Source organism: Orcinus orca, chromosome 4 (genome assembly GCF_937001465.1).
Source record: "Orcinus orca chromosome 4, mOrcOrc1.1, whole genome shotgun sequence".
Lineage (NCBI taxonomy): Eukaryota > Metazoa > Chordata > Mammalia > Artiodactyla > Delphinidae > Orcinus > Orcinus orca.
In genome coordinates, this window is record NC_064562.1 from 35,576,195 (window position 1) to 35,594,727 (window position 18,533).

The 18,533-nt window shown below is 39.9% G+C and overlaps 1 long non-coding RNA gene across 1 annotated transcript; it reads left to right on the forward strand.

Moving 5' to 3' along the window:
* The first annotated feature begins 6 nt into the window (after positions 1 to 6).
* On the forward strand, positions 7 to 17,222 carry LOC117196197 (uncharacterized). Its single transcript, XR_004476273.2, has 2 exons — positions 7 to 288; positions 15,107 to 17,222. It is a non-coding gene; the product is annotated as an uncharacterized LOC117196197 (long non-coding RNA).
* Positions 17,223 to 18,533: the final 1,311 nt, after the last annotated feature.

The following is an 18,533-nucleotide window of genomic DNA, read 5'->3' on the forward strand; positions in this document are numbered from 1 at the left end:
CTCCCTCCCCCTGGCCTGAGTGAATCAGAGTCCCTGAATCTGCTCCTTTAACCCCGTCCTGTCTGAGCGAAGAAGAGACGCCCTCAGGCGACCTACACGCAGAGGTGGGGCCAAATCCAAAGCTGAACCCCAGGAGCTGTGCGAACAAAGAGAAAGGGAAATCCCTCCCAGGAGCCTCAGGAGCAGTGGACTAAATCTCCGCAATCAACTTGATGTACCCTGCATCTGTGGAATACCTGAATAGACACAGAATCATCACAAATTGAGGAGGTGGACTTTGAGAGCAAGGTATATTATTTTTTCCCCTTTTCCTCTTTTTGTGAGTGTGTATGTGTATGCTTCTGTGTGAGATTTTGTCTGTATAGCTTTGCTTTCAACATTTGTCCTAGGGTTCTGTCCATTCATTTTTGTTTGTTTGTTTTTTACTTTTTTTAAAAAAAATTTTCTTAATAATTATTTTTTATTTTAATTATTTTATTTTATTTTATCTTACTTTATATTATTTTATTTTATCCTCTTTCTTCCTTTCTTTCTATTTTTTCTCCCTTTTATTCTGATCCGTGTGGATGAAAGGTTCTTGGTGCTCCAGCCAGGAGTCAGTGCTGTGCCTCTGAGGTGGGAGAGCCAACTTCAGGACACTGGTCCACAAGAGACCTCCCAGCTCCATGTAATATCAAATGGCGAAAATCTCCCAGAGATCTCCATCTCAATTCCAAGACCCAGCTTCACTCAACGACCAGCAAGCTACAGTGCTAGACACCCTATGCCAAACAACTAGCAAGAAAGGAACACAACACCACCCATTAGCAAAGAGGCTGCCTAAAATCATAAGAAGGCCACAGACACCCCAAAACACATGACCAGATGTGGACCTGCCCACCAGAAAGACAAGATCCAGCCTCATCCACCAGAACAGAGGCACTAGTCCCCTGCACCAGGAAGCCTACAGAGCCCACTGAACCAAACTTAGCCACTGGGGAAAGGCACCAAATACAACGGGAACTACAAACATGCATCCTGCAAAAAGGAGACCCCAAACACAATAAGGTAAGCAAAATGAGAAGACAGAAAAACACACAGCTGATGAAGGAGCAAGGTAAAAACCCACCAGCCCTAACAAATGAAGAGGAAATAGGCAGTCTACCTGAAAAATAATTCAGAATAATGTTAGTAAAGATGATCCAAAATCTTGGAAATAGAATAGAGAAAGTGCAACAAACATTTAACAAGAACCTAGAAGAACTAAAGAGGAAACAAGGAATGATGAACAATACAATAAATAAAATTAAAAATATTCTAGAAGGGATCAATAGCAGAATAACTGAGGCAGAAGAATGGATAAGTGGAAGATAAAATAGTGGAAATAACTACTGCAGAGCAGAATAAAGAAAAAAAAATGAAAAGAACTGAGGACAGTCTCAGAGACCTCTGGGACAACATTAAACACACCAACATTCAAATTATAGGGGTTCCAGAAGAAGAAGAGAAAAAGAAACGGACTGAGAAAATATTTGAAGAGATTATAGTTGAAAACTTCCCTAATATGGGAAAGGAAATAGTTAATCAAGTCTAGGAAGCACAGAGAGTCCCATACAGGATAAATCCAAGGAGAAACATGCCAAGACACATATTAAACTATCAAAAATTAAATACAAAGAAAACATATTAAAGGCAGCAAGGGAAAAACAACAAATAACACACAAGGGAATCCCCATAAGGTTAACAGCTGATCTTTCAGCAGAGACTCTGCAAGCCAGAAGGGATTGGCAGGACATATTTAAAGTGATGAAGGGGTAAATCCTACAACCATTTACTCTACTCAGTAAGGATCTCATTCAGATTTGATGGAGAAATTAAAACCTTTATAGACAAGCAAAAGCTAAAAGAATTTGACACCACCAAACCAGCTTTACAACAAATGCTAAAGGAAATTCTCTAGGCAGGAAACAGCAGAGAAGTAAAAGACCTACAAAAACAAGCCCAAAACAATTAAGAAAATGGGAATAGGAACATACATATTGATAATTACCTTAAATGTAAATGGAATAAATGCTCCCACCAAACAACACAAACTGGCTGAATGGATACAAAAACAAGACCCATTTATATACTGTCTACAAGAGACCCACTTCAGACCTAGGGACACATACAGACTGAAAGTGAGGGGATTGAAAAAGATATTCCATGCAAATGGAAACCAAAAGAAAGCTGGAGTAGCAATTTTCATATCAGACAAAATAGACTTTAAAATAAAGACTATTACAAGAGACAAAGAAGGACACTACATAATGACCAAGGGATTGATCCAAGAAGAAGATATAACAATTGTAAATATTTATGCACCCAACATAGGAGCACCTCAATACATAAGGCAAATAGTAACAGCCATAAAAGGGGAAATTGACAGTAACACAATCATAGTAGGGGACTTTAACACCCCACTTTCACCAATGGACAGATCATCGAAAATGCAAATCAATAAGGAAACACAAGCTTTAAATGATACATTAAACAAGATGGACTTAATTGATATTTATAGGACACTCTATCCAAAAACAACAGAATACATATTTTTCTGAAGTGCTCATGGAACATTCTTCAGGATAGATCACATCTTGGGTCACAAACCAAGCCTTGGTAAATTTAAGAAAATTGAAATTGTATCAAGTATCTTTTCTGACCACAACGCTATGAGACTAGATATCAATTACAGAAAAAGATCTGTAAAAAATGCAAACACATGGAGGCTAAACAATACATTACTTAATAACAAAGTGATCACTGAAGAAATCAAAAAATACCTAGAAACACATGACAATGGAGAACGATGACCCAAAACCTATGGGATGCAGCAAAAGCAGTTCTAAGAGGGAAGTTTACAGCAATACTATCCTAACTTAAGAGACAGGAAACATCTCAAATAAACAACCTAACCTTGCACCTAAAGCAATTAGAGAAAGAAGAACAAAAAACCCCCCCAAAGTTAGCAGAAGGAAAGAAATCATAAAGATCAGATCAGAAATAATTAAAAAAGAAATGAAGGAAATGATAGCAAAGACTAATAAAACTAAAAGCTGGTTCTTTGAGAAGATAAACAAAATTGATAAACCATTAGCCAGACTCATCAAGAAAAAAAGGGAGAAGACTCAAATCAATAGAATTAGAAATGAAAAAGGAGAAGTAACAACTGACACTGCAGAAACACAAAGGATCATGAGAGATACTACAAGCAGCTCTATGCCAATAAAATGGACAACCTGGAAGAAATGGACAAATTCTTAGAAATGCACAACCTGCCAAGACTGAATCAGGAATAAATAGAAAATACGAACAGACCAATCACAAGCACTGAAATTGAAACTGTGATTAAAAATCTTCTAACAAACAAAAGCCCAGGACCAGAAGGCTTCACAGGGGAATTCTATCAAACATTTAGGGAAGAGCTAACACCTATTCTTCTCAAACTCTTCCAAAATATAGCAGAGGGAGGAACACTCCCAAGTTCATTCTATGAGACCACCATCACCCTGATACCAAAACCAGACAAAGATGTCACAAAGAAAGAAAACTATAGGCCGATATCACTGATGAACATAGATGTAAATATCCTCAACAAAATACTAGCAAACAGAATCCAACAGCACATTAAAAGGCTCATACACCATGATCAAGTGGGGTTTATTCCAGGAATGCAAGGATCCTTCAGGATACGCAAATCAATCAACATGATACACCATATTAACAAATTGAAGGAGAAAACCATATGATCATCTCAATAGGTGCAGAGAAAGCTTTCAACAAAATTCAACACCCATTTATGATAAAAATCCTGCAGAAAATAGGCATAGAGGGAACTTTCCTCAACATAATAAAGGCCATATATGACAAACCCACAGCCAACATCATCCTCAATGGTGAAAAACTGAAACCATTTCCACTAAGATCAGGAACAAAACAAGTTTGCCTACTCTCACCACTATTATTTAACATTGTTTTGGAAGTTTTAGCCACAGCAATCAGAGAAGAAAAAGAAATAAAAGGAATCCAAATCAGAAAAGAAGAAGTAAAGCTCTCACTGTTTGCAAGTGACATGATACTATACATAGAGAATCCTAAAGATGCTACCAGAGCTACTAGAGCTAAAAAACTATTAGAGCTAATCAATGAATTTTGTAAAGTAGCAGGATACAAAATTAATGCACAGAAATCTCTGGCATTCCTATACACTAATGATGAAATATCTGAAAGTGAAATTAAGAAAACACTCCCATTTACCACTGCAACAAAAAGAATAAAATATCTAGGAATAAACCTACCTAAGGAGACAAGAGACCTGTATGCAGAAAATTATAAGACACTGATGAAAGAAATTAAAGATGATACAAATAGATGGAGAGATATACCATGTTCTTGGATTGGAAGAATCAACATTGTGAAAATCACTCTACTACCCAAAGCAATCTACAGATTCAATGCAATCCCTATGAAACTAGCACTGGCATTTTTCACAGAACTGGAACAAAAAATTTCATAATTTGTATGGAAACACAAAAGACCCTGAATAGCCAAAGCAATTTTGAGAACGAAAAATGGAGCTGGAGGAATCAGGCTCCCTGACTTCAGACTATACTACAAAGCTACAGTAATCAAGACAGTATGGTACTGGCACAAAAACAGAAAGATAGATCAATGGAACTGGATAGAAAGCCCAGAGATAAACCCACACACATATGGTCACCTTATCTTTGATAAAGGAGGCAAGAATATACAGTGGAGAAAAGACAGCCTCTTCAATATGTAGTGCTGGGAAAACTGGACAGCTATATGTAAAAGAATGAAATTGGAACACTCCCTAACACCATACACAAAAATAAGCTCAAAATGGATTCATGACCTAAATGTACGGCCAGACAGTATCAAACTCTTAGAAGTAAACATAGGCAGAACACTCTATGATATAAATCACAGCAAGATCCTTTGTGACCCACCTCCTAGAGAAATGGAAATAAAAACAAAAATAAACAAGTGGGACCTAATGAAACTTCAAAGCTTTTTCACAGAAAAGGAAACCATAAACTAGACCAAAGACAACCCTCAGAATGGGAGAAAATATTTTCTAATGAAGCAACTGACAGAGGATTAATCTCCAAGATTTACAAGCAGCTCTTGCAGCTCAATAACAAAAAAACAAACAACCCAATCCAAAATGGGCAGAATATCTAAATAGACATTTATCCAAAGAAGATATACAGATTGCCAAGAAACACATGAAAGAATGCTCAACATCATTAATAATTAGAGAAATGCAAATCAAAACTACAATGAGATATCATCTCACACTGGTCAGAATGGCCATCATCAAAAAATCTAGAAATAATAAATGCTGGAGATGGTGTGGAGAAAAGGGATCCCTCTTGCACTGTTGGTGGGAATGTAAATTGATACAGCCACTATGGAGAACAGTATGAAGGTTCCTTATAAAACTAAAAATAGAACTACCATACGACCCAGCAATCCCACTACTGGGCATATACCCTGAGAAAACCATAATTCAAAAAGAGTCATGTACCAAAATGTTCATCGCAGCTCTATTTACAATAGCCAGGACATGGAAGCAACGTAAGTGTCCATCCACAGATGAATGGATAAAGAAGATGTGGCACATATATACAATTGAATATTACTCAGCCTTAAAAAGAAACGAAATTGAGATATTTGTAGTGAGATGGATGGGCCTAGAGTCTGTCATACAGAGAGAAGTAAGTCAGAAAGAGAAAAACAAATACCGTATGCTAACACACATATATGGAATCTAAAAAAAAAAAAAAAAAGTCATGAAGAACCTAGGGGTAAGATGGGAATAAAGACACAGACCTAGAGAATGGACTTGAGGATATGGGGAGGGGGAAGGGTAAGCTGTGACAAAGTGAGGGAGTGGCATGGACATATATTCACTACCAAACATAAAGTAGATAGCTAGTGGGAAGCAGCCACATAGCACAGGGAGATCAGCTCTGTGCTTTGTGACCACCTAGAGGGTGGGATAGGGAGGGTGGGAGGGAGGGAGATGCAAGAGGGAAGAGATATGGGAACATATGTATATGTATAAATGATTCACTTTGTTATAAAGCAGAAATTAACATATCATTGTAAAGCAATTATACTGCAATAAAGATGTTAAGAAAAAAAAAGAAAAGATGCTTGATATGATTTCAGTTTTTAAAAATTTATTGAGACTTGTTTTGTGGCCTAGCATGTGATATCTCCTGGAGAATGTTCCATATGCACTTGAAAAAATGTGTATTCTACTGCTTTCAGATGGAATGTTCTATATTTATCTATTAAGTCTATCTGCTCAAATGTGTCATTTAAGGCCAGTGTTTCCTTACTGATTTTTGTATCTGGATGATCTGTCCATTGATGTAAGTTGGCTGTTAAGGTCCCCTACTATTATTGTATTACTGTCAACTTCTCCCTTTAGTTCTCTTAATATTTACTTTATGTATTTAGATGCACCTATGTTGGGTGCATATATATTCTTGGATTGATCCTTTGATCATTATATAATGTCCTTCTTTGTCTCTTGTTACAGCCTTTGTTTTCAAGTCTATTTTGTCTGACATACAGCTTTCTTTTGATTTCCATTTGCATGAAGTACCTTTTTCCATCCCCTCACTTTAAGTCCGTGTGTGTGTTTAGATCTGAAGTGAGTCTCTAAGTAGCACATATATGTGTCTTATTTTTGTATCCATTCAGCTACTCTGTTTCATTTGGTTGGAGCATTTTGTCCATTTACATTTAAAGTAAATATTGATAGGTATGTACTTATTGCCATTTTGTTCACTGTTTTGCGGTTGTTTTGTAGTTTCTTTTTGTTCCTTTCTTCTTTTATTCTCCTCCCTTGAGGTTTAATGACTGTCTCTGGCATTGTTTACATTCCTTTATCTTTTTGTGTCTATATCAATTACAGATTTTTGGTTTGTGGATACCATGAGGTTTATATATAGCAATCTATATATATTGCTCTATATCTATAAATATAGCTATGACTATTTTAAGTTGCTGATCTTTTAATTTCAAATGCATTTTAACCATTCTGCATTTTTACTCTCCTCTCCCCATGTTTACTGTTTTTACATCATATCTTATATCTTTTTTTGTGTGTATCTGCTTATTGTAGATATAGAAGATTTTACTACTTTTCTCTCTTAACCTTCCTACTTTCTTTGCGTGTGGCTTACTACCTTTACTGTATTTTGCCTTTACTAATGATTTTTTTTCCTTTTGTAATTTTCATGTTTCAAGTTGTGCCGTTTCTTTTCCTTAGAGACGTGTCTTTAATCTTTCTTGTAAAGCTGGTTTGGTGGTGCTGAACTCTTTCTGCTTTGACTTGTCTGTAGAACTTTTGTTCTCACTATCAAATCTGAATGAAATCCTTGCTGGATAGAGTATTCTTGGTTGTAAGTGTTTCCCTTTTATCATTTTAAATATATAATGCTACTCCCTCTCTCCTGCAGATTTCTGCTGAAAAGTCAGCTGACAGCCTGCTGGAGTTCCCTTGTACATAACTTGTTGCTTTTCCCTTGCTGCTTTTAGTATTCTCTATTTTATTATTATTATATCATTATTATTATTATTGCCATCTTAAGTACAATGTGTCTTGGTGTTATTCTCTTTGGGTTGATCCTGTTTGGAATTCTCTGTTCTTCCTGGACCTGGAGGTCTTTTTCCTTTCCCATGTTAGGGACGTTTTCAACTATTATATATTCAAATATAGTCTCTGCCCTTTTCTCTCTCTTTTCTCCTTCTAGGACCACTATGATGCAAATGTTGGTATGCTTGATGTTGTCCCAGAGGTCTCTTAAACTGTCCTCACTTCTTTTTATTCTTTTTTCTTTTTCTGTTCAGCTTCAGTCATTTCCACTGCCCTGTCTTCCAGATCACTGACCTGTTTCTCTGTATCATTTAATATATTGTTGACTCCTTCTAGTGTATTTTCTTTTCAGTTATTGTATTCTTCATCTCAGTTTGGTTCTTCTTTATATTTTTAAACTCTTTGTTAAAAACTTCTAACTTCTCACTCTATTCATCCAACCTTCTCCTGAGTTCTTTGAACATCTTTATGATCATTACCTTGAACTCCCTATCAGGTATCAGGAGACTGCCTATCTCCACCTCATTTAGCTCTTCTTCTGGGATTTTATCTTGTACCTTTGTTTTGAGCATACTCCTCTGTCACCTCATTTTGCCTAAGTTGGTGTTTTTATTTCCATGTATCTGGTAGGTTGGTTAAGTTTACCAATCTTGGAGAAGTGTACTTTTGTAGAAGACATCCTATGTATCCAGCAGTGTACTCCCCTCTGGTCATCAGAGCTATATGCACTAGTGTTTCCCTCTATGTTGGCTTCATGGGTCCTTCTGTTGTTGTGGGTTCACAGCTGTGGGAAGTCTGGAACGTGTGGCTGGCCCCTGGTCCAGTTGGTTGCCAGGTCCTATTTTATGTGGGGGCTGCTGGCCACTGGTTGGTGAGGCCAGGTCATGAAGTGGCTGACTCTGTAGACCTGGGGTTTCTTGGGGCCAGTGAAGGCCCACTGGTGGGTGGAGCAAGCTTCTGGGGTAGGTGGTTATGGGACTGGGGGTTCCAGATCTACTGTTGGCCTCCTTGTGAGGGGGACTGTATCCTGGGGCAGCTGGCTTATAGGTCTAATGTGTCTTGGAGACAGTGTTGGCCTGCTGGTAAGCAGAGTCAGGACCCAGGGGATTGTGTGGCTAGTGCTGGCTCACTGGTGAGTGGAGCCATGTCTTGGGGTCTCTGATTGCAGTGCCCTGGGGATCCTGAAGCTGGTGTCAGCCCACTGGTAGATGAGTCCAGATCCCAGGGCTGCTGGCTGATGGGTTCAGTGTGTCCCAGAGCTGATATTGGCCTATTGGTAGGCAGGGCCAGGGCATGGGGGTCCTGGAACTGGTGCAGGCCTATTGGTTGACTGGCTGGGTCCTAACAAGGCAGGCTGTGAGGTTGCAGTGGTCCAAGGGCTTTTGTCTGCCCACTGTTGGGTGGACCTGTGGCCCAGGGGATCCTGGGTCTGGTGCCCGCCCACTGGTAGTTGAAGCCAGGTCCTGGCACTAGTGCTGGACCGCTGGCAGGCAGAGCTGTGTCCTGGGGTCTCTGGATATAGGACCCAGGGTTCCCAGAGCTTGTGTCAGTCCACTGGTGGGTGGATCCAAGGCCCAAGGGGTCCTAAGGCTAGTGCTGGTTTACTGATGAGTGGTGCCAGGTCCCAAAATCTCTGGTTGCAGTGCCCTGGCTGTTGGCCTGCTGGTGGGCAGAACAGGTTTCTGACACAGCTCACTGTAGGGTCTGGGTTTTCCCAAAGCTTGTTTTTGACCAGCTGGTGAGTGGGCCAGATCCTAAGGTGGCTGGTTGAGGGACCTAAGGTGTCTTAGAACTAGTATTGGCTTGCTGGTGGGTGGGGCTGTGTCCCGGTGCTAGTAAGCTAGATAGAGGATTCCAAAACGGCATTTGCCAGTAGCAGTGTCTATGTGGTAGAACAAGCTCCCCAAAATGGCTGCCACCAATGTCTGTGTCCCCAGGCTGAGCTCCAGTTGCCTCCTGTCTCTCCAGGAGGCTCTCCAAGATCAGCAGGTGGGTCTGACCTTCTTCTGTGGGTCCTGGAGCATGTGAGATTTTGTGTACGCCCTTTAAGAGTGGAGTCTCTATTTCCCTCAGTTCTCTGGGTCTCCCAAAAGTAAGCCCTGCTGGCCTTCAAGGCCAAATACTCTGGGGGGTTTGTCTCCCCGATGGAGGACTTCTGGTCTGGGGAGCCCAACATGGGACTCGAACCTCTCACTTCTTCGGGAGAACCTCTGAAACTGTAATTGCAGTAGCCCCCCTGCCCCACCCAGGGGTACTATATCACAACACTGCCCCTTCTACCTGTCTCTCAGTTCCTTCTTTATATCTTTAGTTGTAGAAGAAGATATTTTCTGATAGATTTCAGTCTTTTCATAGACAGTTGTTCTGTAAACAATTGTAAATTTGGTGTGCTCATAGAGGAAGTGAGCTCAGGGTCTTCCAACTCTGCCACCTTGACCACTCCCCACTCGTGGTTTTGATTTGCATTTCTCTGATGACTAATGACATTCAGCATCTTTTCATGTACCTGTTGGTCGTCTGTATGTCTTCTTTGGAAAAATGTCTATTCAGATCATCTGCAAATTGGATTTCTTTTTTCTTTGCTATTGAGTTTATGAGTTCTTCATATATTTTGGGTATTAGCCCCTTATCAGATATATGATTTGCAGATATTTTCTCCCATTCAACAGGTTGCCTTTTCATTTTGTTGATGGTTTCCTTTGCTGTGCAGATGCTTTTTAGTTTGATATAGTCCCATTTGTGGGTTTTTTTTTTTTTTTTTGCTTTTGTTGTTTTTGCTTTTGCTGCTTATGAATTTTTTAATAAAGGGGGAAAACAGAATCATTTCCCTCAAATTTAGTCATTTTCCACATCCTGCTTCTAACGTCTTCAAAATTAATAACAAAATGGCAACCTAATATTGCCTATGTTTGTCAGGTCAGTTTGTTGGGGCTAGGATCACAAGCCCAAATTCACGGCCAGCCAACTATAGCTGCTGTGACCATTGCAATGAACATGAAGTCCAAAGACTTTCTTTTTTAAATTTTTACAATTTTTTTAACATCTTTATTGGAGTATAATTGCTTTACAATGGTGTGTTAGATTCTGCTTTATAACAAAGTGAATCAGCTATACATATACATATATCCCCATATCTCCTCCCTCTTGCATCTCCCTCCCACCCTCCCTATCCCACCCCTCTAGGTGGTCACAAAGCACCAAGCTGATCCCTCTGTGCTAAAAGTTCCAAAGACTTTCTTAACACAGAGGTAACCATAGACAGTTGCACAAACCAGACTTTATCCCCAGTCTCCTATCTTGTGTTTAAAGTAGGTGAGCAGGTAAATCTCATACTCCTGTCATTCTAGCTGAAATCCTGGATTCCTGGACTAGTAGTCAGGCCAGAACTGGAAGCTCCATGCCTTTTATCACTTGGAACCCCACCATGTCAACTTCCTGGTCCTCCAGGATATCCCAGTTACATAACTGGGGAAAGAGAATTCAAAGAAAGAGTAACAGAAATGGCTACAGGAGCTCAGCTCCATTTATAAACCATTTATTTTAATCATTAAACTTCCTCAAAAGGGATGGAGCCATGAAGAAGGAAGCCTTGGGATCTTCCTATAGGCTGGTATATACCATGAACAATAAATTACAAAATAAACTTATTTGATTAAATAAATTTGAAGGGTAATCTTCATTGACATAACGGAATCTGAGTATTTCTATTATATAGAGAACATTTATTTTCCTTTTTCTGTTTTTAATTGATGACTTAATTCAGGCCTTCTGATTCCTCATAAGATGGTTAACTTGTATTGGCTGCAGGCACTTTCCCAGGACCAAACCCTGGAAATGTCATCATAGCAAAAGAGAGGATCTATAAAACTAAAAATAAAAATGTGAGAAACCCTGGAAAAACAGAAACTGTTTTGGGAAAAAAAAAAAACAGTAACCCAGATGCAGCATACTTGAAGTCTTGGGAAGAGTTTGTTTGATATCATTTCATTTCCTCAAATGCTATTGGGTGGAAGAGTACTTTCTGCTTTGATACTGTGAGGCAGCAAAATGGCAGGACCACCAGGGCAGTGAGTGGGAGGGTCACACCAGGATGGTGCTGGTGGTGGTGAAGAGTAGATAACAGCAGGTCCTGGAGTTATCCCTTCTTCCTCCTTCACTCCGAGAGCACTGGGTGTGTATAACCAAAACATTAGGAGACTCTGGTCTATGCCCAGCTCTCAACTCCTTAAACTCACCAGGAAGGGTACAATACAGGCACTGGGCTCTCCCCTCCAACCCAAGTTCATATTACTAATGAAGACTGTGAATGTGACTGTGAGCTTACGGGGAACGCTAGATAACTGAGGAGCCCAACAGCTACAAAACAACTAAACAAGATACAGTGGATAACGTTTGGTCTTATTTCATTAAGAAATAGATTACAAATTTAAGATAAGCATAATACATGTTCTCTAAGAAAGAAGAAAGCTAGTGGTAACATGAAATAAGAATTAGTAGTTATAAAGGAAAATAAAGAAGAAAAAGCTGAGTATGAAATACATGATTTAAAATAAATAGCAGAATAGAAACAACCAATAAATTAACAAGGAGGTGAAAAAACAGGTCAAAGAACTCCACCAGCAACACCAGGAATAAATAAAGGGAAATCATGTGACAAGTGTGGCTCAAATCTTAGCTCTGCCTCTTACCAGCTGAATGACTCTAAGCAAGTCACTTAACTTAAGCGACTTAACTCCCGGCAACCATTTTACCATCTGTAAAATGGATATATTAATAGTACCTACTCTATACATTTATAGTGAGGATGAAATGAGCTAATATATGCAAAGTGCACAGAAGAGTCTTTGGTACCTAGCCAATACTATATACAATAAGCTATTATCATCATTAAGATATAGGATATATAAAAGAACAATTTGTAGGAAATGTAGGAGAGAAGCACACATGTCATCATTCAACTAATAGGAGTCCTGGGAGAGAAAAACAATTGAGTGGAAAGAAGGTAATGTTTTTTTTGTTTTTGTTTTTTTTTTCAGTACGCGGGCCTCTCATTGTTGTGGCCTCTCCCGTTGCGGAGCACAGGCTCTGGACACGCAGGCTCAGCGGCCATGGCTCACGGGCCCAGCCGCTCTGCGGCATGTGGGATCTTCCCGGACCGCGGCACGAACCCGTGTCCCCGGCATCGGCAGGTGGACTCTCAACCACTGCACCACCAGGGAAGCCCGAAGGTAATGTTTGAAGAAAAGACTGCAAATATTCCAGAATTAAAGAAAGATGAAACATCTCTGATTGAAGGAGCTCACAGAGGACTAAACAAAATGGGTGAGAAAAAATCTATAGCTAGGCACATTATGATAAAGCTTAAGATCGAAGAGTGAGAGAAATTATAAATGATTCCAGAAAGAAAAAATAGAAAACCTTCAAAAGAACAATATTTGATTGACCTCAGACTTCTCCACAATAACATTGGATGCAAGAAGATAATGAAGTAATGTTTCAAGGTGTTGAAGTAAAACAAGTAAAAGAATTGGAAAAGTAGAACTTTGTATCCAGCAAAACTATTATTTAAATATGATGGAGCAAGAACGATGGTGTCAGACATTCAAGGCTCAGAGGGTTTGTATCCAAAAGCCAACTTTGAAAAGATTATTAGAGGGAATATTCTAAGAAAAATGGAAATAAATTTAGGCAGTCACACTGAGATATATGGAAATAAGAGCTAAGTAAAGAACTTATTAAGTAATTTATAAGAATAATATGCCTGTGTGTGTGTGTGTGTGTGTGTGTGTGTGTGTGATGTATGTGTGTGTGTATGGTGATGCGGAACTAAAATTCCATGTAACTGCAACCAAGAATGTGTGTGTAGTTTGGCTGCAGGAGCAGGTGAAAGAAAGGGAGCTGAGAGAGTTCTAAAGTCCTTGTCTTAGAGAGAAAATACAAATGTTGGTAAGTATAGGTCTTCGTAAGTTAGGCATATAGAATATATAATTTTCACATCAGCAGAAAAATAATCTATCATAGAGGTGGGAAAGGGAAAAAATAAAAGAACCCCATCTTTTAGCTTCTCCCATGGTGTTAAATCCCTACTTCCTTTATTCTTAATTTTGTCATACACAGGTTGAGTTAACAATTGGCCACACACTCATTTGGCTTATTCCATTGTCACTATTAGAGACAGATAATATACTAGCTATAAATTATATACTAATATATCTAAAACCTCATTAATTCATAAGTAATTTGCTAAAATATTAACTTAATAAGTTATATTCTGTGACATGGCTGACAGAGATGGGTTGAGACTTAATTCCACAACAATTTAAGAAAATTAGGAGTGCACCAAGATTACAAGAGAGAATATTTAAATTACTCAAGACAACATTGTAAGGATCCCAAATATTTCCAAAGCAGCCATTTACTCACATCATTTACTTGCAAATATGCTCAGCTAAATCACTCATGTATTTATTCAATCTGTTCTCAATTCTTTCAGTCAGTATTTTATCGCTCAATTTTCTGTTTAGAATAAATATTTATTATCAGTATGGACATATAAAACATTTGAATTTTTCTTAAATTAAGACAAAAGCTTTCCTCCTTTTGATCTAAAGGAGTGGGGTAAGTTTCTACTGTAAGGAGAAATCTAGTATTAAATCTTTACTAAGTGCAACACAACACTCGGGCCAACGTCACATCAACCTTGGGTGGCAGTGTACACCCTCTAGGTAGGAAGCTGACCCATCCATGGGGATTCCAGTTTTCACAGTAAGCAGTATCGAAATTTTTTGTTGTTGTTGGTTTTTGGTTTTTGTTTTTTGTTTTTGGGGTACACGGGCCTCTCACGGTTGTGGCCTCTCCCGTTGCGGAGCACAGGCTCTGGCCGCGCAGGCTCAGCGGCCATGGCTCACGGGCCCAGCCGCTCCGCGGCACGTGGGATCTTCCTGGACCGGGTCACGAACCCGTGTCCCCTGCATCGGCAGGCGGACTCTCAACCACTGTGCCACCAGGGAAGCCCGAAATTTTTTTAAAAAAAAACTTTACACTTACATATACCGTGCGGGTGCGTTCAGACAAGATAACTGATGCATAACCAAGTAACACATTCCTGGTTAAAACTACAACACATGTTTCTTTGGCTTATTACTATTAGCTTTTTTTTTTTTTTTTAATGGCAGAGAAGACTTGTTTTACTGAGTGGTTGGTCTTCACAACTGCTGAGGCCAAGGAGAGGAAGGGGGGAAGCTTTATTTCGTGGTCTCTGCCTCCTGGCCGGCCTCCAGGAGCTTGGCCTTGGCCGGAAGCAGCTCCCCAGGGCGCTGACGTGCTTCCCGTGTTCGCCCTGAGCTCTCGGCCCTGTCAGCCAGGAGCTCCCTGCGGGCGTTGTCCGTCTGCAGCTCTGATGTGTTCCGTGAGAATCCGCCCTCTCTGGGACACGCTCTCCTTCGCTTGCAGGTACCCGCTGTGATGCAGGCGGTGGTCGCTCGTCTTAGACCCGCGGTGTTCTCTGAGTAGTGGGCAAAGAGTTCTTATCCCTTTCGTCCAGGTTGCCTTCTTGGACATTCGAACGCCCTGTGCTTACCTGTACCCGTGTGCCTGCCCTTTTCCGGCATCCAGCCCGGGAAAGGACAGTCACAAGCTTGCGGCTTGTGATCGGCTCTGGATCTGCCAACGGGAGCCGGCAGTGGCTATTTCATTAGTCTTCTCAGAGTCCAGCCAGGCCTTCTCGACACAGCGGAGGACGCTGGAGGCGAGCCTCTTTTGAGGCCTGACATTCTCACGGCTGCGGTCCAAGCGCCAAAGAAAAGTTAAGTTATCGGATATTTTTTTCTCTTAAAAAATGTATTATCTTTTTACAAAATAATTATATTACAAATTCACTGTTGCAAAAACAATATCATCTGTAATCCTTTTGTTACTATTACATAGGAATATTTTACTTTTAATAAAAACAGGACTCTCCTTTTGCCATCAAAATCATAGTAAGGAGTGTTTCCCATGCCATGAATAATCTTCTGTAACAGAATTTTTAATGATTCCAAAGTACTCCACGGTATGGATGCTTTACAATTTATTTAATCAAGCCTGGAATGTTAAATATTTTTCTAGCTGTGCAACCTCTCTTTTCTGCATCTGTAAAATGAGGCCAGTACTCATGCCAGCTTTAAGGGTTGTTATGAGAATTAAATGAATTAACACATGCAAAGTCTTAGAACAGCACTGATTGATATTCCCTGTCTAAACTATGACCATCATCAAGGCAAGGACCATGTCTGCCTTGTTCAATATGGTATCTCTAGGATCTAACATCAACTTGGCACAGAGGAGGTGTTCAATAAATGGGAATCATAGTGTTGGTTTTAACAGTACTGCTGGTAGAATTAAACTCTCAAGAAATATTTGTTGAATAAAGTAATTAACATTCTTTTACTTATATATTGATAGATAACTATTTTAAAACAATTAACTATACTAGGACACTCTGTAATAAATTCCAGGGTAAGTAACATTCCAGAGTAGCAAACATTTTGTTTTTAAATGCTAAGACCCTTTTCGTTGCCAGCTGGAAATTCAGTGCAGTCTTAAATTCATTGGAGCAACATTTTCCAGGAAGTATTCAATGGGTGTTCCACAAGCAATGTTGGGTGATTAAAGAAGTTTGTTAAACTTTGGGTTAAACAGAATTAAACAGTTATCTTTGCCACATCTCTGAACTTTTTTTTTTTTTTTGCGGTACGCGGGCCTCTCACTGTTGTGGCCTCTCCTGTTGCGGAGCACAGGCTCCAGACACGCAGGGTCAGCGACCATGCTCACGAGCCCAGCGGCTCCGCGGCATGTGGGATCTTCCTGGACCGGGGCACGATCCTGTGTCCCCTGCATCGGCAGGCGGACTCTCAACCACTATGCCACCAGGGAAGCCCATCTCTGAACTTTTATAAAGCTACTGTGCACTGAGAATTTCTGAAAGGGATGTAGTATGTGGTGTTTCTCAAATTAATTTTATCACATAACTTTTTTCATGGAGCATTTTCTGGTTTAAGTATTGTACTGAACACAGTTTGGGAATTCAAGGATAATGTTTCTGAGATATAGATCTTTCCATTTTATAAACAAGAACGCATATGGGGAGTAGGCTGGAGAGAGGAAAGGGATGAATGTGAAGTGGATGCTATGCTAGACACTTTACATGGAATGTCTGTGGTCATCACTGATGTTGCTTAGTAAACATGCAGGTGCCCACATTTTGGGTGCCGGTAGCATGATACCTCCTAGCCCCCTTTGTTGGTGGCAACCTCCTAGACACTTCTGTTGGTGTCACCATGTGACCAGTCCCAGCTAACGAACTGTGATTGGAAAGAACATGTGGCAATTTGGAACTTAGCATGTAATTGCCCATGTGAGATCACCCAGAGCTCTCCTGTCCCTCTGCCATGGCCACCTACAATGTGACAGGTGGCAGTGCTCCATCAGTCTGTGCTCCTGAGTAAAGGGAGGAGGAATGGCTGCATGGGAGCAGACCCACAGCTACTGTAGCTCAAGAGAAAAATAAACCTTTTTTATTTTAAGCTGAGATTTGTGGGACTGTTTATTATTGCAGCCTAACCTGGTCTGCCCTGACTGATACAGTATCTTATTTAATCTAGACAACCAACATACAAGACAGACAATATTGTTGTAAGTGTAAGTGATGTGAAAGTGGAGACTTTGAGAGCCTAAGTAATTTGTGTCTAAAGTTACGCTGCCAGTATTTGAACTGTCTTATTCCAAAGCCCATTTCATTTCCATCTTATCACTCTGCCTCAAAAAATGTGTTGAAATACAACTCTTAGATTTACTAAAGTACTTAGAAATAAGTAGGAGCTAGACAATTTTTATTGAACAATGTTGCTTATGCCCTTGAATTATTCTTTCACTGGGGTTAGTGAAAGGATGGGGTCCTGTGCAACGGTCTCCAACCTTTTTGGCACCAGAGACTGGTTTTGTGGAAGACAGTTTTTCCATGGATGTGGGGGGTGGGTGGGATGGTTCAGGCGGTAATGCAGGCAATGGGGGGCGGATGCAAGCAATGTTTTAGGCGGTAAGGCGAGCGATAAGGAGTGATGGGCAGTGACAGATGAAGCTTTCCTTGCTCGCCCGCCACTCACCTCCTACTGTGCGGCCCGGCTCCTAACAGGCCTCAGACCAGTACTGGCTGGAGACCCCTGCTGTACTGTGCCAGCTAAGTACATTTCTAGAGGCTAAAGTGAAGGCTGGATGTAAAATTTCCTCTGGGGTCAGCAGAAATTTGATTCACCATAATTTCAAATCAAGGGATAAATCAACAGAGCAGCATAAATTGTCCAAAAGCTAATTTTGGAGTAATTTTCATCAGTTTCAAAATATGTTAGTTATAAGTTATCTAACCTTGGCATTATGAAAGCTATTCCATGCATATTTCGAAAATAAGTATTCTACTTTTTCTATAGAAGCTGGAAGATGGGGATGATATCTTTTTATGTATCAGCAATTTTGAAAATCACATAAATTACACTTTTCTTTCATTAAGTCACTTCAATCATTAAACTTTGAGAGGAAAATAAGCTGCTCTAATTTTTAATCTCTTATTCATTGGTTGGACAAATAATTTTTGAGGGCACTGTGCTAGGCACTGAAGGTAGAGCAATGAATAAAGCAGACCAAAATCTCTGCAGTCTTGGATGCCATATTTTAGTAGGGGAAACAGATAATAACAAGATAATAAAATACAGTGTTAGATGGTGAGAAGCACTATGGAGAAAAATAAAGCAGAGATAGATATAGTTTGTATGTATGATATGGAAGAAGAACGTAATTCACACAATATGGCCTTGGAAGGTCTTACTGAGAAAGTGAAATTTCAAAA